The sequence below is a fragment of the Marmota monax genome, unplaced genomic scaffold (assembly GCF_021218885.2).
Source record: "Marmota monax isolate L192 unplaced genomic scaffold, Marmota_monax_Labrador192_F-V1.1 WCK01_AAM20220418_F8-fsc00066, whole genome shotgun sequence".
In the NCBI taxonomy this organism is placed as follows: domain Eukaryota; kingdom Metazoa; phylum Chordata; class Mammalia; order Rodentia; family Sciuridae; genus Marmota; species Marmota monax.
In genome coordinates this window covers 100,824-123,768 of record NW_026692805.1, presented here as the reverse complement: position 1 = coordinate 123,768, position 22,945 = coordinate 100,824, and the positions used below count along the sequence as shown (strand labels likewise).

The 22,945-nt window shown below is 32.4% G+C and overlaps 2 long non-coding RNA genes across 2 annotated transcripts; both read right to left on the bottom strand.

Moving 5' to 3' along the window:
- Nucleotides 1–2,845: 2,845 nt before the first annotated feature.
- LOC124095165 (uncharacterized) lies at nucleotides 2,846–3,706 on the bottom strand. The gene is made up of 3 exons (XR_006852426.2): nucleotides 3,638–3,706; nucleotides 3,012–3,043; nucleotides 2,846–2,918 (listed from the first exon to the last, which is right to left on the bottom strand). It is a non-coding gene; the product is annotated as an uncharacterized LOC124095165 (long non-coding RNA).
- A 1,871-nt stretch (nucleotides 3,707–5,577) lies between these two features.
- Nucleotides 5,578–17,645, bottom strand: LOC124095152 (uncharacterized). The gene is made up of 3 exons (XR_006852423.2): nucleotides 17,583–17,645; nucleotides 17,339–17,490; nucleotides 5,578–5,861 (listed from the first exon to the last, which is right to left on the bottom strand). It is a non-coding gene; the product is annotated as an uncharacterized LOC124095152 (long non-coding RNA).
- Nucleotides 17,646–22,945: the final 5,300 nt, after the last annotated feature.

Below are 22,945 nucleotides of genomic sequence, written 5' to 3'. Positions count from 1 at the left end.
TGGGTGTGATTTTCCATGTTTATATGTAACTAAAACTGAGCCACTGGGAAGGACCATTCTTTACCATAAATGTACTCAATGACCATCACCACTGTATATGTTCATTAATTAAAATGGTTATTCACAAAAGCACTAATTTTAACTTTGTCATCATTTTCAGGGGTTAAAATAATGGAAACCCAAATAATATTCAGGAAAAAATTCTGCCCGAATCACAAGGATAATGTTTATCTACATGTTATCCTGAATTTTAATGCTATTTTCAGATTCATAACCAGTTAAATTCTATTAGGTTTGAATATTAAATTATCATCTTTAGATTTCAAACCACTGTTATGAAAGATAATCGAATTTGCCCATATTGACTTTCTTAAAACTAGGAATACAGTAAGAAATTAGAAGTTTAAAATATATATGTGAGTGAACACACCTGTTGCTGCTTACTTTTGGTGTCATCAAGACCTTCCTCCTCTTCTTCAGATGATGAGAACCAAAGTGGTTCAGATGAAAAATGTATGTAGATTTACGTAAACTACTTAGAACATTTAGAGAGAATGATAGTCTGCCAAGATAAAAAAAGTAATAATAAGGTTGAATTTTAGGTGATATTACCTCTTTAACTGTTTATTGGTGGGTTATACTTGTGTGTACTCAGTGATTTAACCCTAGAACATTGCAACATTGGCAAGAGCTCTGCCAGAGTTGTATATTTGTTTATTTTTGGAAACTGGGTGTTTGTTCTGGCCTGAGACTTGCCATGCTCTTGTCTCAGTCTCCCAATAGCTGTGTTTAGAGGTGATCCACTGTACCCAGCAGAGAATTTTTTTTTCAGGGAATGTTTTTAGTGGTATAAAACTTCAACAGTCTACCTGAGGAGACACTATGTATCACCAGGTTTAAGAAACAAGAATATCTCAAAGGTATATCCACTCAAGATGAATGAAAATTTGCCAGAATTAAATTTTAAAAACACTATAGAAATGTGGGGATGCACACAATTTGCTATTCTATTCCCTATAACAGTAACTTTTTAAAACAATGATTCATCAGTAGTCATTTCCACAGTGACTTAGAATTTCTCTACTGTTATCAATGAACATCTTGCATATGCATTGTTTTTCTACATTACTCTAAAAATGTGTTCTGCTCAGTCCTGCATGATTATCAATCTCCTTGTCATAAACTGTTTTTTACCCCTTTGAAGTATCCCAGCATTTCAGCCACTGTTCAACTGGATATCTACCAGTTGACTTGTAAATTACTCCTTCCCCTGTCTAGCCCTTTGGCTCCTGAACTTGAGAAGACCTCTTTTACATCACCTCAGCATCAACAGTTTATTTGAACTGAGGATTATTATGTTCCCTATGAGAATAGAGTAAAAAGGTGCCAGGAATAGTGGCTTTCGTAGAGATAGGATTTAGCAGAGACTAAAGGAATGAGGTTACCAGTCAGAGGCAGAAAATGGGGAAAGCTTAAAAGGCTCAAGCTAGACACAGAGTGAAGCATTAAATGGGTCAGTATTTGTGTGAAAATATAGGGATTGGTGAGGAGCCATCCAGATGACAGTAAAATTAAGGGAAAGGATAAAGTATTAGGTTGAACTCATGAAAGATTTCTGAGTAATTTTAAAAGTTGGCCTTTTATCTTCTAGAGAGGTTCAGAGTCACATTTGCATTGTAGCTAGATGGCTCCAAATGCTGAAGATAGGATGAGTGTGAAGAGCATATTCATGAGTAGAAATGAATAAGAAGGTGGCAGGAGTGCCAAATAGAGGGAAGCAGGCCAGAAGGGAAAAAATGTTCCATGAAAAATAGAGGATATATCATTTTCTGGGACCAGTGTAGGATGAAGTTTCATTAAGTAATAAAGGACAAAGCTGGGTCTCTGGAATAAGAGGCTCTGTACTGTTACACAAGGTTTCAAATGACATGTAAAATAAAACACAGCAACTGTTTAAGTTCTTAGGGTTTTCCATGTAATATTTGAATTTCTCATTTTTGTATGTTAAGGGACTCATTTTAGTGCTTGGGGGTCAGTTTCCTGAATCTTGGATTTACCCAACCTTCGAATGAATAAGAGAAAAAGCTTTGTGGCAGAGCCACTGCTTAGCATGCCAAAGTATCTGTGTTCATTCCCCACCATTGAAAAGTAAACTGAAAACAAAATCAAACAAAAAAAAAAAAAAGAAAGAAAAGCATGAAGAGGGAGTATATAAAGTGGTTTGTGTAAGTATTTTTAAATTTACAACTCTGGGTCAATAAAAATCATAAAAGAGTAATTTCCTAAAAATGCTCTATTAGTTTTATAGAAAATGAATAATATAAAAAATACACAATAATACTTTGTATGGTTTAATACAGAGATAATCACAACTGATGAAGGACATAGAATCTACAGCTTCATAAAATAAACACGGGTTCAATGTAATTATTCAATAAAGTGAGTATTATAATTGAAATTAAATTTTAAGTGGATCTTTTTTCACACACTATACTTAGTCTCTGGGTTCAGACACATATTTTTTATGTTCATCTCTCAAGATTTGGAAATTATTGGCAGCTATGCAATAAGTTTTTATAAAATTTTGGAGGAAAACAGAGCCTCATAATTCACCTAACAGGTATAAGAATTCCGGGAACTTTAATTTTAAAAATGTCTGAGATAAAGATTTTTTTAGAAATCATTTTGCTGTGATTTTAAAGATATAATTTTAAACTTGTATGCCAAGATAGACACTGGAATGTGTATGTATGTGTATATGTATGTTATATATATATATATATATATATATATATATATATATATATATCCACACACACATATGTATATATATATATATATTTACCTGATTTGCATATCCTTTCTTCTGTTGTCCCCACTGTATTCTTTTGAAGAAAATACCTCCTGTCTAAGATAGGCTGTATGGGTTTGGAAAGTAGATACTAAATATGTGTTGTACATTTTATATACACAGTTAATAATTCAAGATAAACATAGAAGTTTATAATTACCTTCACAACAGGATGTGTGAAATTCTGAAATACTGAAAAGCAAAAGGGATACACAATCCACAAAACATGAATACGACAAAATCACCCACACCTTCTTGCTGAATTGACATGGAGTCAAGTTCCATGGGTTAGCTTTGATAAATAATATTTTAGCATTTGGACTTCTGTGTTTGCTGGTTTTTGTTGAGTACAGCAGCATGATTCAAATATATTGAAGAAAAACATCCAATATTAGTTTAATTAAGCATAGAGTTAAGTTTTCAAAAGTGAGATTACAGTTCCAATTACCACAAATATAATAGGGAATGCACACATACCAAGTAAAGGTGTGGATTGATTGAGGGAATGGGGATATCTAATCAGAGGAGCAAAGGAAAAACTTTGGGGCATAAATATATAAAATAAAGAAAATAATTTAACAGCAGGTATGTTTAATGTAGCCTATCACAATCATTTAATTAACTTTATTACAGGTATGTATCCTGTTCCTCCATTTGTCCTACAATATAGTAAGTCCAAAGTTGTGATAACCATCAAGTGGAAAGTATAATTCATTTGCATTGAAGAGAGTTCTGAGAAATGATCAGCTTTGGTATACACTTATTAAAATAATCATTTTTCCATACCCATGGAGGAGAGTGGTGTATCTTCTTTTAATATATCCTCTGGTCTGACCCACTCAAAGTTTCTTGATTCATTCATTTGAGAAGACATAGGAACTGCATCTAATAAATAATTTTATTAAGCATAAAATATTAATATATGGTAATCCAAAGGGGAAAAGTGAACTGAAATGCAAAAGAATTATCAGACATGAATAACCTTTTATATTTCAAATTCATTAGCATATATACAAAAAATAATAGCTTTGGTATTCTACAAATTAACCTAAAGAGTCTGCTGTTTACAAAATGAGCCTTGTTTGATATAACTTCTTAGACTTTCAAAGATTTTCATAAAATATCTGTCATATCAGAATACTAGCTATTTAGAGAAAAGGACTTGGCAGAGTAATTGAGTGCATTCCTAGCATGCCCAAAGCCATGGTTTCATTAAAGAAAAAAACTGTCTTTTAAAATGCCCCATGTTTCTTAAATGCTATGTTTCTGGTCTCAAATACTGATATCAATACTTCCCTATAGTTGGTAGTTATGGAGCAAAGAAATTAAAGTGGCTGGTTGCCCCAATTCTAACAGTTTCCCCTGCTTAAAACTATCTCTGGACCAGTAATTCTCACTTTTGTTTGAAGGCAAATATAATGAAACCAGCTGAAATGCATTACCTCAGTCTCCTTATTATTACCTTCAAAATTACCTAGCTAATTTTATTCCCTCCTCACTACCCCCTCCCTTTGATTTTCAAAAGCTATCTCCAGATCTGTGGTCTGATTCTTTTGTTGTTGTTGTTGTTTAGATTATTCCCACTACTTTTTCTTCCAATTGCTGTAACTGTATCTTAAAAATACAATTTCTAGGAGCTGGGTTTTGGCTCAGTCTTAGGGTGCTTGTCTAACACATGTGAAGTACTGGGTTTAATCCTCAGCACTATATAAAATAAATAATAGAAAGGTATTGTGTCAATTTACAACTTAAAAAATATTTTAAAAATACAATTTGAGGCTTGGGTTATGGCTCAGCGGTAGAGTGCTTGCCTTGCACATGCAAGGCTCTGGGTTCGATCCTCAGCACCACATAAATATAAATAAATGAATAAATAAAGTTATTGTGTACAACTACAAAAAACATTTAAAAAATACAATTTCTATGTTTCATTCATTTGTTCTTCCCCTTTTCCAACAGACATAATAAAAAACAAAGCAAGATTTATGCTCTAATTTAATATAGTTATGGCATGAACTAAGACACAATGGCTCTTAATTTAGATTTTCTAAAGGGCAATTCTTTCAACTGCTCTTGCAACTCAGAATGTAGTCTGTGGATCAAGGAGCATTGGAAGCATCTTTAAATGTATTCAGGATGTTGAAACAAAGACCTGTTGAGTCAGAACATACATTTTGTACATGGTCCCCAACATATGATTTAATAAAATTTGAGAGTTCTTATGCATGCTTAATCTTCTACCAATTCTTCTAACTTAACATGCCTATTTGATGTTTCTTTTTGCTTTGTTATCTTGTTATTGGTACTGGGGATTGAACACATGGGTATCTAACTACTGAGCAACATCCACATGCCTTTTTATATTTTATTTAGAGAAAGGGTCTTGCTGAATTTCTGAGGGCCTCATTCAGTTACTGAGCTGGCTTTAAAATAAAAATTATTTCTCCATCTTCAGCCTCCAGAGCCACTGGGAATATAGGCATGCACCATGTGCCTGGCCATTTGTTTCACCTAATTCTCCCTATTTTGTACTCTAATTTGTAGATGTTTATTAGAAGTCATAATCTTTCCAAGGAATGTTTTATCAGGCCATCATCAATGTGCATCTGCTTATTGTTTCTTTTTCTTTTTCTTTTTCTTTTTTTGGTTGTTGTTGTCTATAGTCTTTCTCATTCTTCATTTCCAAATTCTTCTCTCCCCTTTCTTATGTCCCAACTTTCCTCTAATTTAAGCAGGTCTGGAAATGGACCTAATATCTCAACTCCTCTAGGACCACTCCAACTTACCCTGTGGTTGCAACTTGATAAGATACACTATTTCAATTCCCATACTATTTATTATTTTCATTTCTTCCACTATTAAATCATACTAGTGCTCATGTTTTAAACATGCATTATATCCAATGATTTTATAATGAGTGGTTCTTACCTTCTGTATGTGCATTTATACCATCTTTTTCTCTTTGATGTGCATCACCAAATGAATGACCAACACTATTCTGAGGAAGAATCTGAGAGATAGTTGTCTGGTAAAATTATATCACTAATGAATTATATGAAGATTGCCTAATCAGTATTCTAAGGAGACACCTAATTTTCCAGATTTGAAATAAATTAGATTTAAAAACTAGAGAAGTACACATTAAAAATTGAAATATCTTATATCAGAGTGTTATATATACTCTGGAAATCAGCCAAATATTATATTCATTTGTCTACTAACTCTATAAAACCAGGATAGAAGGACAATAGAGATCTATCAACATGAGGGCTAGGGTTGTGGATCAGTGGCAGAGTGCTTGCCATGCATGTGTGAGGGACTGGGTTCAAGTCTCAGCACTGCATATAAATGAATAAAACAAAGGTCCATTGACAGCTAAAAGAAGAGAGAGAGAGAGAGAGAGAGAGAGAGAGAGAGAGAGAAATCTACCAATAGTACACTAACTGATGTGCATATTTCTATCAGGAAGTAACTTCATTATACCGAACACTACTCATAAATTACCACTAAAAATAAGAGGACCTTCTACCATATATAACATATATACTATATAACATGTATATATTGTAAGTTGTATACACACACATATATATATATATATGTATATACACATTTGCTACACATCATTAAACATTTAAAACATTCTAATTATAAGCTTTTCATGTTGAGACTGAATTATGTCACATCAAGTAGAAAAGAAGCCTTGTTCCCACTGTTTTATTCAGGGAAGCAAGGGCTTACAGAAATCTAAATTTCTTTTTGTGAAACTTTTACTGATAGGAAAACTAGTTTAATAAAATGATAAACTGATTTTAAAAAAGTTTTCTTTCTTTTCCAATACAGTTTCCACCCAAGAAAAAATTACAAAATATTATACTATGGTAAAAAACATATATGTAGATGCATACAGTGGTTACTGACTGCACCCTGAATTTGAGTCAAATAAACTAGTGTGTGTTTGGCAAACCTGAGTAAGGACACACATTGGAGTGCAATTACAGAGAGCCAATGAACAGATGAGACCAAAAAATATGTTTTTTAGAGTAATAAAAGAGTTAATAAAATAATTTAACTGCAGCAGTTTTCAGGGAAAAACTGGCTAGGTAGAAGCTCTTCTCTGGTAGGCTGACACCCTCTTTAATCTTAAGAAATTTGTATTTTAACTTCCAGTAATGAGTTTCATCCAGTTGGATTCTGCCTGAAATGTCAATGGAGGACAGGTGCACTGCAGATTCTTCTCAGCAGAATCAGAGTGAGTGCTTACTGAAGAAACTTCTTTACTTGGGGTCCTTTTTCTAGACTTTCTTGATGATTGATCAGAAACCCTGGCATTTATGTTTTTATATTTCCAGTACCCAACAAGGACATAAATTTGGCAGTTCAAGAGTCATCAACAACAAAAGTCAGGCTCCATCAACAAAAGTAACTGAGACACAGATCTGTAAGGAGCTCTGGAAAGCTGTAGTCATGGTTATATGGTCATCCAAGGGATAGAAACTGAGGTGAGTTTCAATTAAATGTGCCTGTAGGAACTATGTGAAAGAAGACAGTCAGAACTGGTTCTGGTAAAAAAAAAACAAAAACAAAAAAAAACAACAACAACAAAAAAAAAACCTTGCTGCTACCATCTACAGAGAGGAGAGTTGATCTCCAGAGTCTGGCCATCTCACTGTGCTTAGAGGCATGTGAAGGAAAAACCCCCACCCCCACTTATTCAACTGAAGCCATTATAGTCATTTCCTTGGTGATTCACCAAGGAGGTTCCCTCTTTAGAAAGGTCCCATTGCTGGAACTCTGTCTTTGAGATATCAGGGTCTCCTGTATGTTTTATCTCCAAGACACAGGGACTGCCTCTATTTACTGGAATTGTGTATACCCACCCTTTTGGTCCAGATTAAGAGATATATGTTGAAAACTCTGATCAGCAGGAAGTATGGTGTGCTGGTTGGCTGCATTATAGAATGGAGGGCAGTGGGGACATCTCCCTTTTAAAACTTGTGTTTTGAGATTAGTAAAAGAAAAGAAGATGAGTTGCATGTGATTTTGTGGGACAGAACATTTTTGGAAAGCTTTGAAAGTTCTTTTGAAAAGCTTGTTTCCTGCATCTCCCCCAACCAAGCACAGGCCTGCATGCAGTCCATCTCTACCATGCTTAGAGGAAGTTAAACCAACCATGGAGACTTGAAGTCTTGCATGACCTTGAGCTCACTGAAAGAAGTGTGGAATTGGGATTTTCAGCACAGACTGACCCACAGGCTCCATGTCCTAGAGTTTTGTTGATAGCTTCTACTCTAACCAGAGCCCCATACCCAGGTGCATAAAAAAAACCAATATTGTGACTGATTTACCTCTTCATATAAAAATGGTTCTATAGTACTTCCTGGTAGGCACGAATGAAACTTTTCAACATTCAAGACTCCACAACCAGTACTGGCCTGTTCAGGCTAGAATTGAGAAGAAAAAAGTACAACTATAGTTGCTCCCCAGAAACACCCCCAAAATGGTTAATCTTAAAAGGAGAAGTTGGGGAAGAAACTGTCTATATTTGAATTATATCAGATGAGGAAACCATACTTTTCTTGGCACTGAATCTTTAAATGGCTTTTTTTAATCATTTGTTTTTCACTTTCTAACATACATGATCTTTTGTTTAATTTTCTTTGTACTTGCTTTCTTATTTTTCATTTGTATTTGCATTATTTTTCTTTTTTCATTTTTTTCTTCTTTTTTCTGTGTATTTTAGTATTAATTTTAGAATCACTCACAGCTGAATTTTGGATATTGTTTATTATTACCACTTCTTCATTGGTTACCTGAGTTGTAGAGATCATTTTTAAAAGTTTTTCCTTTGGGTCTTAACTCAACATGTGCTTAGCTTCTAACTTTTAGATATTACTGGTGGCTATACTTTCCTCTAAAAGTAATTTGGATTAGTGGTCCCAGCACTTTTGTCAATGAGTTGGGGCTTTGAAAATAGAACAAACATACAATCTGTTTGGGGAATATCTGAAGAGAAATCTGTTGAAGAAAGTGACCCACATCTAAGAGAATAGAAATCTATTTGAACATCTGCACAAACCTCTGCATATTAAAACAAGAAAATGAGAGTGCAAGGCACTAACACATTACCCAAAGTGTTTAAATCCCTAATAACTTACTACACATACATTGATGTGTAGGATAGCAAAGAATTCAAACAATTTATTATGAAAATAATTTCAGAAACTAAAGGACTAAAACATGAATTAATGAAGGAAATCCAGGTTTTGAAAGAATATCCTCACAATGAAATAGAGTTTCTGGGGAAAAAAAGGTCAGAAAATTTGGAAATAATAAGTTTATTAAATCAAATAAAAGTCGAAATGAGAAGTACTGAAAATATACTACATCAGGTTGATGGAAGAATATTAAGTCTTGAAGACAATATGGATGATGCAGAACTTTCCTAATGTAATAAAAATGAGAGACTTTAAAAAGAGAAAAACAGTGTGTAACATTAGTTTGGATAGAGAGAAATGATGGGATGGGAGGGGAGGGAAAGGGGGCATATGAAGGGCAGCAGAATAGAATAGACATTTTGATTGCTGTATGTATATAGGTGACTCTATGACCAGTGTGATTCTGAAATCTGTACAATCAGAAAAAATGAGAAACTATACCCCAATTGATTCAAATGTTTGAATTGCCAAGATCATTGTAATGTCATATGTATCTAATAAAAAATAATAAAAAAATAAATAAATATCATGTATTGTGTCTGAGAAAAAAAAAAAGAATATCCAAGCATTCTAGGAAAACTTTAAAAGACCAATTGAGATTAAGGTCTTGAAGGAAGGAATGTATAGACAGACTAATGGCATAGAAACTTATTCAGTGAACTTGCACCAGAAAAAAATATTTAATTGTGGAAATAAGAACACCAGGCACAGAAAGCATTTAGAAGCCCAAATTGACATGGCCAAAAAGAAACTGTCTACATTATAGTTTGGTTAAAATGCCAAAATTCAGATCAAAGAAAGATTTTTACAAATTTAAGAGAGAAGCACCAAGTTATTGGTAAATGGTAAAGCATCTGGATAACTCTAAGGGCCAGCAGGACATGCAATAATATATTTCAAGCACTAAAACAGAAATACTATAGAGGCACCCCCTCCTCCACAAATGCATCTTCATTAAGCTTCCCCAGAGACCCTCACCACAATTGTTCTTGTTTACAATATATTAGCTAAGATCTCTACAAAATGACTCAAATGTTGTTATACACCCTATTTTCTGTTGATCTGCTCTGTCTTGAAAAAAACTGAATTTATCCCTGGACTTAATGGATGTACTCTGCTTTTGTGGTATAATCTGTAAAATCCCTGACAGTTCTAAGAAATGAGACAATAGGTAACTTCTGATAACTCACAGAAAAAAAATAACTTTCATGTAGAACCCTGCAAAATGTATACTTCCAGGCTCCCATTTCCACACCACCGGGTATAAAGCTCAACAAATGTCTAGACTCAGCATTCATAGAGAGAATTTGTTTCAGGTGAAAGCCCCCTCTGGACAGGCTGCAGACAATAAACCTGCATTTTGCTAATTCCTCTGGTGTCCAGTCTTATCTGTCTTACTTCAGTATTGCCAGCCTACATTGTTATCTGCATCAAAGTTATTCTTCAGAAATAAACACCTTTCAAGACAAGAATAAACTAAAATAAACTATGACAACTAACCTGCCAGTGTAGAAGATTCACTATGGAATTCTATATACACAAGAAGAAGATTAAAATAAATCATGGGAGAATATAAAAAAATAAATGTAACTAGAAGAGTGGATAAGCAAATAGAAATAAAGAATGAACCCTATATTATAAAGAAACACACCTCATTAACATTGGATTCACATCGAGTTAGTTATCAACTCAAAAGACATAGATTAAAATATTCAATTAACAAACAAGACCCAAATGTATGTTGTCTACAAGAAACACAGCCTGACTTGCAACAATGTTCACAGAATAAAACTGAAAGAATAGAGAAATATTCCATGTAAATGGAAGCCAAAAAAAAGTAGTAGCTATTTGCAAATTTGATAAAGGTGACTTTGAACAACAATTACTCAAAGTTAGCAAAGAAGGTCACAACCTACAGCTAAAGGGAAAAATCCAACAACAGGAAAAATGGCTGTAAATATTTATATGTGAGTTGTAGTGCAACCAATTTTATAAAATAATCACTATTCAGCCTAAAGGGACAGAAGGACCCAATAAAAACCATAAATGTGGGTGACATTAATACTAATATTACCAGTGATTGGTTAGGTGGACAAAACATCAATAACTTTCCTCTATATCACTTTTATTTTTTATCATGACAACTTAATAGTTGTCTACGCACTATTTCATCTGACAAGAGCAGAACTCATAATTTTTTAGCAATACAAAAATCTTTCTTTATAATAGATCATATATTAGGATACAAAGCATGTCTTAGTAAATACAAAAACAAAATAATTTCATTTATCCCTTATCACATCACAATGGATTGCTATTAGAAATCAACACATACAGCCTTTTTAACAAGTGGATCTGGGAAAAAAATACCTAAACACATGAAGAGGAAAATCAACTCAAGAGTGGATCAAAGATTTAGGAATTACAAAAGAAACTCTACAGCTGCTAGATAAAATTGTAAGCTGAACTTTTCAACATATTATCACAATCATCAATTGTCCTAACAAAACTCCTAAAGCATAAGATATAAAACCAAGAATCAAAAAGTAGGATGGCATAAAATTATAAATCAATGGATGTGTAACTGATGTGATTCTGCAATCTGTGTATGGGGTGAAGGTGGGAGTTCATAACCCACTTGAATCAAAGTGTGGAATATGATATGTCAAGAAATTTGTAATGTTTTGAACAACCAACAATAAAAAAATAAAAAAAACAAAACAAAACAAAAAAAAAAACTTCTCAACACTAAAGGAAACAAATAAGAGCATGAAGACAGAGGCTGCAGAAATGGAGATCTTTGCCACCTGATCCACAAATGTGGGTTAGTATTCAGAATATATAAAGAACTCAAAAAACTTATCACAAACAATTAATAACTCACAGAATAAATTGAAAAACACTAAAGGGATTTCTCTAAAGAGAATTACAATTGAACAATAAATATATTTTAAAAAGTTCAACATCTCCAGCAGTTTGGAAATACAAATAAAAACTACATTGAGATTTTATCTCACTCTCTTCAGAATGGCAATTATCAAAAACACAAGTAATAGTAAATGTTGATCAGGATGCATAAGAAAGGTACACCCAACTCTTCCATTGCTTGGTATAGATTCAAAAGATTTAAAATCAGCATATTTTAGGGATGTAGCCACATCAGAGTTTATGGCAGCACAATTCAAAATAGAAAGGCTATCAAATGAAGCCTAGTTGCCAATCAACAGATTAATGTATAAAGAAAATGTGGCATATATATATATATATATATATATATATATATATATATATATATATATATATACACTCTACTCAGTAAGTCATCAATTAAAAGAAATAATGACATTTGTTAGTAAATGAATGGAACTGGAATATGTCCCACTAAGTGAAAGTAAATATCCTGCTCAGACTCAAAAAGTCAAGGCTGAATATTTTCCCTTATATTAATAAGGTAGATGAATATAAAGGGAAATGGAGGGTTCCCTAAAAACAGAAGAGAGGTAGTGGAGTCAAGGAAGGAGATTAGGAGGGATGGAGGGACTGCTAGAGGAAGTGTGGTGAAATGAATCTGAACAAATTTTCCTTTGTACACTTAGGAATATATCACACTGAATTTGACCTTTATATATATCAATGATGCACTAAATAAAAAAAAAACTACAAATAAATATAAGAAAGAACAGTGGAGTAGAAGAGAGATAACAGAGGTAGGGAAGGGAGAGTACTGGGGATCAAACTGGAAAATTGTATACCATGCTTGTATGATTATTTAAAATGAACCTCAATATTATATATGAAATAATGATCTAGTTAATAAAAAGAAGCAAACAGTGAGTAAAACTATAGAAATTGCATGGACACTTGAAGAATGAATAATACAGTTGCATAATCAAAGGGTCACTAATGAAATTGGGGGGGGGAGTTTTAAATAAACCTGAGAACCACATGAGAATCAAAACACAACATCTATATATTTATGGGTTAAAGTAAAAGCAGATCTTTTGTTGTTTTTTTTTTTATTATTTTATTGAGACAATATATGATAGTGGGGTTCATTATAACTTATACAGAAATACATATAACATATTCTGACAAATCTTACTGCCCAGTACATTTTCTATCCCTTCTGATATCCCTCCCCTAATCCACCAAAAGCAGTTGTATGAGGGCAGTTTATTCTAAGGGCTACCTCCATTTAAAAATCTGAGATATTTCAATTTAAAAACCTCATGATGCATCCCAAGTTCTAAGAAAAACTTCAGTAAATGAATTCTAAAACTAATAAAAGAAAAGAATTAATTAAAGTCAGAGCCAAAATTATAAAATAGATATTTTTTTTAAAAAAAACATAGTAATAATGAAACAAATAGTTTGTTGTTAAAATGGTAAATAAAAATTGATAAACCCTTGTCCAAGGGAACTAAAAGAAAAAAGAAGATACAGATGAATAAAGCTAGAAACAAAAAGTGAAATATTAAAACAGATACCACTGAAATCCAGAAGATTTCTAGAGACTATTAGAAAACTTATATTTCAATGAATGGGAAAAATCTAGACTATTTTAAGGAATAAAATTGAAAGATAAATAAATCTAAGTGATATTAATGAAATATGTCATAAAATGTTGAATCAAATGGATAGAGAAAAACATAGCTCAATAACAAGCAATTAAGTTGAAGCAATAATAAAAAGCCTTATGGACCAGAGGTTTAGAGGTGAATACATGGCTAAATTTTATCAGATATTTAAAGAAGAACTGACATTAATCCCCTATTACATTTAAGAGTAAAGGAATGCTGCTTCCAAAGCAATTCTGCAAAGTATTACCCTGACTGGAAAAGTGAATATTGGACAGAACAAGGAAAAAACTAGATATCAATATCCTTGAGGAACATAGTATAAAAATTCTCATAAAATCTTTGCAAACCACATTCAACAACACATTACAAAATAACATAAGTATCAGGCATAGTGGTATAGGTCTATACTCTCAGAAAAACATCAGGTTTTTTGAGGAACCCTGTAATTTCAAAGCCAGCCTGGGAAATTTAGTGAGACCTGTTATCAAAGTGAACAATAAAAGGTGCTGGGGATGTGGATCCTTTGTACCATGCTCCTGATTTAAGACTCTAATCACATACAAAAAATATCCATAAAAGCTGATTTTGCTCCAGGATGATTCAATACATGTAAATCAATAAAACTAATACACCACATATAGAATCAAGAGTAAAATTACATGATATTTTAAGAAGCCGCAGGAAAAGCCTATGACAAATTCAGTGGCCCTCATGACAAAGCCCTGAGACATCAGAAATAGGAGCATTTTTTTAAAAGATAATAAAGACCAAGTATATCAAATCCAAAGCCAATAGTAAAATGAAGAACATTTTCTCTAAAATCAGGAAACACACAAGGATGTTCATTGCCACCAATCTCACTAATCACAGTATTTAATTTTTTTTTAAAAAAAAGAAAAAGAAATAAAATGGACTCAAATAGGAAAGTTAAAATGTTAAATTATTTCTATATGCAAATGATTTGGTCCTAGACTTTGAAGAACATAAATAATATATTATGAAAATTCTACTTTGATGAATGAATTCATCAGAGTAACAGGATACAAAATAAACATATAAAAATAAACTGTTTGTCTATATACCATAGCAAACCTAGAGAGAATGAAGCAAGAGTAATAGCTCATTCAAATAACTTTAAAAATAGCTAGGAATAACCCTAAACAAGAAAGTGAATGACCTCTTCAAGAAAAATTACACATTGATGAAAAAGGAAAATAATAAAACAATAGGAAGTAAAAAAGATTTGCTATGTTCATAGAGAAGCAGAATTAATATTGTGAAAATGGGCATAGTACCATAAATGAATTATAGATTCCATGTATTCCTATTCAAATTCAAATGGTATTGTTCAAAGAAATGGGGGGAAAATAACTACTTCTAAGTTTGTATGGAAGAAAAACAAACAAAAAATACTTAGACAAAGTGATACTTATCATAAGAGAAACAATGGATAAACCACAATGCCCAATTTCAAAATATAAAACAGAGCCATATTAATAAAAACCATGGTCCTGGTGTAAAGAAAGACCCATAGACCAATGGATAGAAGAGAAGTCAGAGAGCAAACCCACACAGATACAGTCATGTGATACCAGGCAAAGACACCAAAAACATATTTTGGAGAAAAGACGAATGACTTTTTAGAAATAGTGTTGGAAAAACTAGGTATCCATATGTAAAAAAGAAACCTAGATGCCTATTTTCTAACACTGTACAAGAGATTATTCAGAAAGGACTAAAGACATATGTACCAGACTAGAAGGTTTACAAATGCTAGAAGAAAATATATGGAAAACACTTCAGTATGTAGGCAGTAACTTCCTGAATAGAGCCCCCTAGAGCTCAGAAAATAAGAGCAACAATGGATAAGAGAGGGTGCATCAAACTGAAAAATTCCTGCATAGTAAGTGAAACACAAAACAGTAAGAAGTGGTAGCTTCCAGAAATGGAGAAAAGCTTTGCCTGCTACTCTTCTGACAGAGGATTAATATCCTAAAAATATTAATGCAAATATCTTAACACCAGAAAAACAAAAACCTTTTCAATAAATGAGCAAATGCACATCTAGTTCTCAAAATAAGAGATACAAATGGCCAAAACTTCAGTGAAAAAAAAAAAAACATAACATCTTGATCAATCGAGAATATGCAAATCAAAACAGCATCAAGCTCCCATTTTCCACCATTCAAAAAAGCAAACATCAAGAAGGCAAATAATACTGGGAAGATGAGGAGAAAAATCTCTTATATGTGAATGGCAGGAACATAAATTACTATATCCCTATGGAAATTCATATGAAGGCTACTCAAAAACTGAACATAGAAATACTTTATTATTCAAATATACTACTCAGTACTTACTAGAAAATATTAAAGTCAGCTTATTTTAGAGATATACATATGCCCATATTTGCCATGACACTATTAATAATAGGCAAGTTATAGAAGCAGGCTAGATGCTAGTTAATAAAAGAATGGATAAAGAAAATGTGGTATATATACACAAGGAAGATTTCTATGCACAGAGAACAACAAAACTAAGTTAATTTTAGGAAAATGAATGAAACAGGGAAGCATAATGTTAAATAATATAAGCCAGACTCAGGAAACAAGTATCATATATTTCTCTCACAAGTATCATATATTTCTCTCACATGGAAAACTAGAGGTGGAAATGTTCAACATAAAAATAAATGAATAATAAATTTTAACCATTAGCATATATAAAATTGGGAGTTGGAGGAAGGAATGTTAAAGATAGCATTAGGGGAGTATATTTGATCTATATGTATGTAAAAATATGCCAATGTGAAAATTCTGTATAATTAATGTGTATCAATTTTTAAAAACTGATCATCTTTTTTAATTTTTAGAAGTTCATTTAATTTTCATTTATCATGTTCATTACCACTATTACTCATTTGTTTGGATTTGCATTTTTTAAAAGCAGTACTATTTATATACACATATATATTTATTTTATTGATTTCTTTTTAGTTATATGTGAGAATAGAGTCCATTTTCATATACTCCAACAAGCACTGACCATCAACATATTAAGTCTATATTAATTGTTACTAAATATAAATTACTTGAAGCTTTAATAGGAACAGAAACAAAGAATAATTTCTTAAGCATCTAAAATATGCCACATTTATTTGCTTATTTTTCTATTCATTATAATCACAAATGATTGTGATTGTAATCCCACACCCTGCCTCCCAGTCATTCAAGGATGTCAAGAGTAAGTAATAGACAAATATAACACATTATTCTATTGTCCATCATGTACTTCACCTAACATTCCTATGTTTGGCCTAATATTGAGTTGCTACTCTTTATAATTTCAATATTTCTTATTTTAAGTATCAGCTATCTTGACTGTCTTATTCAATCTGGATACTTGACTTTTCCTTCATAAATGAATTCTTTGTATGCATCCACTTTTCTCAGCTTCATATTCATAAAGCTGTTCTTTTTCCTTCTTTTCTATTTCTTTCCTTCCATAAGGGCACACTGAAGAACTGTTTATTCCCACCACTTTCTGGCAATATTAATTCTATACATATACCTCACCTGTTGCTCTCCTTGTTTTCTACTATAACCTTGTAACCTTATTTCTTTCTAGCATGTTTTTCTTCTGGGAAGATGATATTTTAAAAAAATGGGAAGATTTTTTTAACACATAACCTTTGAGTCAGGTGATGGAATTTAAGGACAATCATTCTTTATTCTGATTGCCTGCACAAGTGTGGTTTCAAGTACTTCCTTCTTTCGACTAGCAGGTTTACTGTTGTCAGGTACATTTCCACTCTTTTGATTCCCAGTGTCATATTTTACTTCTGACAATAAAAACAAAATAAAGAGTATATAAAAAATCTGTAATTTAAAGTCAATAAGCAGCACGATTTCAGGCAGTCTTCAAATAGCTTACCATCCTTCATGGATTGTCTGGAAGCTTCAATTAATTCTCCTCCTTTTTCTGGGATGTTCTAGGAAAAAAAAAATAAGGGATAATAAGAACCAAAGATGGCAAAATAATTATTGTTCTCCACTACTGTAGGGTACAACAGAATAAGCATTCTGATGTATACTCAAACTGCAATTCTCTCACTTAGTAAGCTATTGGAATAAGGATAAGGAGCCATGACAGAGAGATCCCCAAAATGTCACTCCCCTTGCCTACAATTGATTTTTACACAAATAGTGAAATCCATTATACTATATTCTTAAGCTGAATGATGTAGAATAAAAATTGTAGCCATCTTTATTTAGACTACTTTTGAAAAAGACTAACAATATGAGAAATTATATGTGATATTTTAATGTGTTTTTATGACTTATATTGGAATGAATTACCTCTTGAGGGGAAAGCTCATAAGACATGAGCTTTTAGAATTATCTATTAAAGAAGATTGATTGGATTCATAAACAGTATAAGTTTTGTCCATCTTATGCATTAAATAGCTAAAGATAAATAATTACACAAATTTTGATGCTTCCAAAAAAGATAAATGACAAAAAAATCTTGTGGGGGTTGTATCAATGAATAATAACCACACAGAGCTGCTAAATAGAAACATTGACTCAATAACCAAACCACAATGACAGAGATGGAACAATGAATAGACACTGAAGAGATGTTTTCTGCAGGGAAATATTAAGTATTAGAGTAAGTCATTGTATTAGAAAGGGAGACATGTTCTTTTTTATTCCATTACCTTCATATAATTAAATTAACAATACAATAAGATATAAAACAATAAAATATTTCTTAATAAACCAGGTGCTGCTGCCACAAAATTAAAGTCATTACAGGTTTGCTTGACATAGGTAACAAAAGACAGTGGAGTAAGTCATTTTTTAAAAGACAAGTGAGAAGGAAGAAACTAGCAAATTTTCATCTGAAGTCCAAATCTAAACTCAAGTTTGGAGAAGGCTTGGAGGATATTCTTATTACTACTAACATATTTATGACATTACTCTAACTTGTTTATTCTTCCTTTATGGCATCAATTTGAGTTACTCAAAACTTTCACATCCCATATATTAAAAGAGAATGCAAACTTAAAGCATATTTTTTAATTCAGTAGACCTAATTACTAGTTATCTCATGCATATTATACTACTTAAGACATTTCAGCAAGTAGACATTTATTTTATCCACATTTACTCATGTTCAACACTGTATACAATACCAGCTTTTAGAAATGGTGCATTTCTCCAGGCCAAATGAGCTCAGTTGAGTTATAAATAATACCAAAATAGCATTTTAAATGGAACACAGAATGATAACTCTATATTTTTATCTCCCAGTTAAAAATTACACCCTTGTTACTCACATAATATTTAGCTCTTCATAACTGAAATAAAATTAAAGTCATTTAAAAAATGAAAGATATCTTTTACATTTAACCTTATTTTAGCTTCTCCAGGATATTTGCAAATATATTTCCTAACCTGGAATAGTTCATGAAAATAGTGTTTTATAGTAAACATTAAAGTAAGTAAATACAGAAACATCTAAAATTTGAAATTTCAAAATTTGACATAGAAATTAGATATTTTAAGAAACTATAATGGAAAAACAACAATTCTGAAACTAAAGTATTACCATACAATTATTGAGAGTTTCTGCTTCTGGAACTGGTTATTACTTTGCACACACCATCTATTCTTTGATTAAATGAAGAGTAAATTTTTAGAAAATTTCATTACCTCAATTTTTTTTAGATATTTTTTTGGTTCTTTTCAGTTATACATCAAAATAGAAGTTATATACTAGAATACAATTATAAAAATATAGAATATAATTTGTTCTAATTCAGGACCTAGTACTTCCTTCTGTTCTTCCAATCTTTCTGCTATTTATATTTTTTTTTAGTTACTGTCACTTTTAGTGGAAAGACTCAAAGTATGGATATGCAAGCCATTTTTAATACAAGTATTAAGATACAGATTCTAGATTTCTGGGTTGCCATAATTCCCAATATTACTTTACTATAAATATGGAGCCACAGAAAGAAATAGAGAATATAGGTGTCCTCAAATGCTATGATACCAAAATATCAAGGGTCCAAGTAAAAAAAGAAAAGTTATGTGCAATGTATATTATATATTCCAAACTAAAGGCACCAGGGAAATTCCACAATTCTATAAAAATTAATTTAGGCATGAGTATTGTAAGTCATGTAAGAATGATTTAAAAACAACAGTAATGAAAATTGATACAAAAAAATCCTTGAATAAATATTATATTTCCTCTACAGTTAGAAAGCTCTTTCTAATGCAATTTTTCTTTCACTATGTATTTCACAGCCCATTGTTACTTCCAGCCCCCATGATCCCCAAGTACTTTAGAGAACAGTGGTACAAAAAGCATTTATAAAAAAAAAATCAACATAATTCTTTAAAATGAATTCTTAGCAAATATTCATATACAATATAAGAAAAACTATAGCTAAATTTTCAGCATTAAAATCTTAAAACAAAAATTCAGAGCAAGAACATCAGGTTTTTTACAAAAGATCACGTTACCTTAATATGAGCTTCATAGCTGCCCCCAACCATTGAAAACAAGGAAGCACCTGAGTGTGATTTTTTGATAGATATTTAAAGCAAAAATGTATAACAAAAATGGTGAATAGTTTTCTTTTTAAAATAAACTCTGCTTAATTTAAGGCATAACTTATTAAATGGTGTTTCTTTTTTTAATTTTTTTTATTGGTTGTTCAAAACATTATAAAGCTCTTGACATATCATATTTCATACATTAGATTCAAGTTGGTTATGAACTCCCAATTTTACCCCAAATACAGCTTGCAGAATCACATTGGTTACACATCCACATTTTTACATAATGCCCTATTAGTAACTGTTGTATTCTGCTACCTTTCCTATCCTCTACCATCCCCCCTCCCTCCCCTCCCATCTTCTCTCTCTACCCCATCCACTGTAATTCATATCTCTCCTTGTTTATTTTCCCATTCCCCTCACAACCTCTTATATGTAATTTTGTATAACAATGAGGGTCTCCCTCCATTACCATGCAATTTCCCTTTTCTCTCCCTTTCCATCCCACCTCATGTATCTGTTTAATGTTAATCTTTTCTTCCTGCTCTTCCTCCCTGCTCTGTTCTTAGTTGCTCTCACTATATCAAAGAAGACATTTGGTATTTGTTTTTTAGGGATTGGCTAGCTTCACTAAGCATAATCTGCTCTAGTGCCATCCATTTCCCTGCAAATTCTATGATTTTGTCATTTTTTAGTGCTGCGTAATACTCCATGGTGTATAAATGCCACATTTTTTTTATCCATTCATCTATTGAAGGGCATCTGGGTTGGTTCCACAGTCTAGCAATTGTGAATTGTGCTGCTATGAACATCGATGTAGCAGTATCCCTGTAGTACGCTCTTTTAAGGTCTTCAGGGAAAAGTCCAAGAAGGGCAATAGCTGGGTCAAATGGTGGTTCCATTCCCAGCTTTCCCAGGAATCTCCATACTGCTTTCCAGATTGGCCGCACCAGTTTGCAGTCCCACCAGCAATGTACAAGAGTACCCTTTTCCCCACATCCTCTCCAGCACTTGTTGTTGTTTGACTTCCTAATGGCTGCCAATCTTACTGGAGTGAGATGGTATCTTAGGGTGGTTTTGATTTGCATTTCTCTGACTGCTAGAGATGGTGAGCATTTTTTCATGTACTTGTTGATTGATTGTATGTCCTTCTCTGAGAAGTGTCTGTTCAGGTCTTTGGCCCATTTGTTGATTTTGATAACAAAAATCAACAAATGGGACTTACTTAAACTGAAAAGTTTTCTCTCAGCAAGAGAAACAATAAAAGAGGTAAATAGGGAGCCTACATCATGGGAACAAATTTTTACTCCTCACACTTCAGATAGAGCCCTAATATCCAGAGTATACAAAGAACTCAAAAAATTAAACAATAAGAAAATTAAATGGTGTTTCTTGATTGATATAATTAAAATATGACCTCCAATTTAAAAAGTAGCTCGTATTCACCTCTTTCTGACTCTACTGCTGTGAATCTATAAAATATTCAATATAGATATGAAGACACTCTTAGTTCCAATTCAGAGCAATAGATAATACATGAGCAGAAACAGATAATAATTTGTTCTTGCAAATTGCATGTCTTGAAGACTGAATTTAAAACCCAAGTAATGGCTGACATTTTTTTTTTCACCTGAACTGAAACAAACCTCTGGTAACACAAGACAAGATAACAAGATGCACAGTTCTCTCTCGTGAATATCCAGGAGTCAAATACTAAGCAATGTTGTTCTTCAGCATGGAAATCATCAATAATAATACACTATTTATTCCCTCTACCCACAAATAATGCACAGAGTTCTCTGGAACTTTAAAATTTTGAAAGTTAAAAAGTGAATATATGTTATTTAGAATACCTTTGTCAGAAACATTGAAATAAATTATAAAATTGATTTTTCCTGTATAGGTCCCACTTTATTCAGGTCCTCATAAACTAGCAAGCCATTTAAAACTTTTACAGGCACTCAGACACTCAGGGGTAAAGACTGCCAGAAAAGCAGAGTCTTGGTATTTGTACCTCTGTTTCCCCTAGCTATTATGTAAATATTCAACTTCCTCTGGGAATCCATTTCCCAGTCACTCATCTGAAAAACTCAGTGGCAGTCTCTAAACTTGAAATGTACATCCCTTGAATATTCAGATTCCTGACACAAGGTTAAACTAAATGGAGTCTCAATCATTAGCCTGTCTGAATACCTTTCCAACTACTCAACTGAAGCTTTGTAATAACTTTCCCTGCCAATCACTCCTGTGCCCAGCACTACATGTACATTTTAAGGACATCAGCAATTTGGAAAGAAAGTGAAGGTGAATGAAAACCTGTTTTGTGCCACAGATCTATGTATTCTAACAATTTCCACAGTCTGTTTCACTAGTCTCTAATCCATTCTTGCATCACAGAGATGAAAACAGGCAAAATACAAGCTATTAGGACTTCCTCTAAATTTTGTATTAATATTCCTTTATAGAGAGCTTTTAATATTCTGTGTCACTCATTCCTGTTTTGTGCTCATCAAACTAAGATTTTGGTCTCTTTTTTAAAATGCTTATTCATACCCAACACAGTGTTGTTGGGTGAATTCTTTTATAGCCCTTTCTTTCACTAGTTAACTTTTGATTCTCTACCAATGTGTTCACTTAAACATTCTAGTCTTATCCTCTTTAGTTGGGTTCCTATAGTCAATCCTCAATCTATTATTTTAAAAAATCACCTTAAAAATGATAACC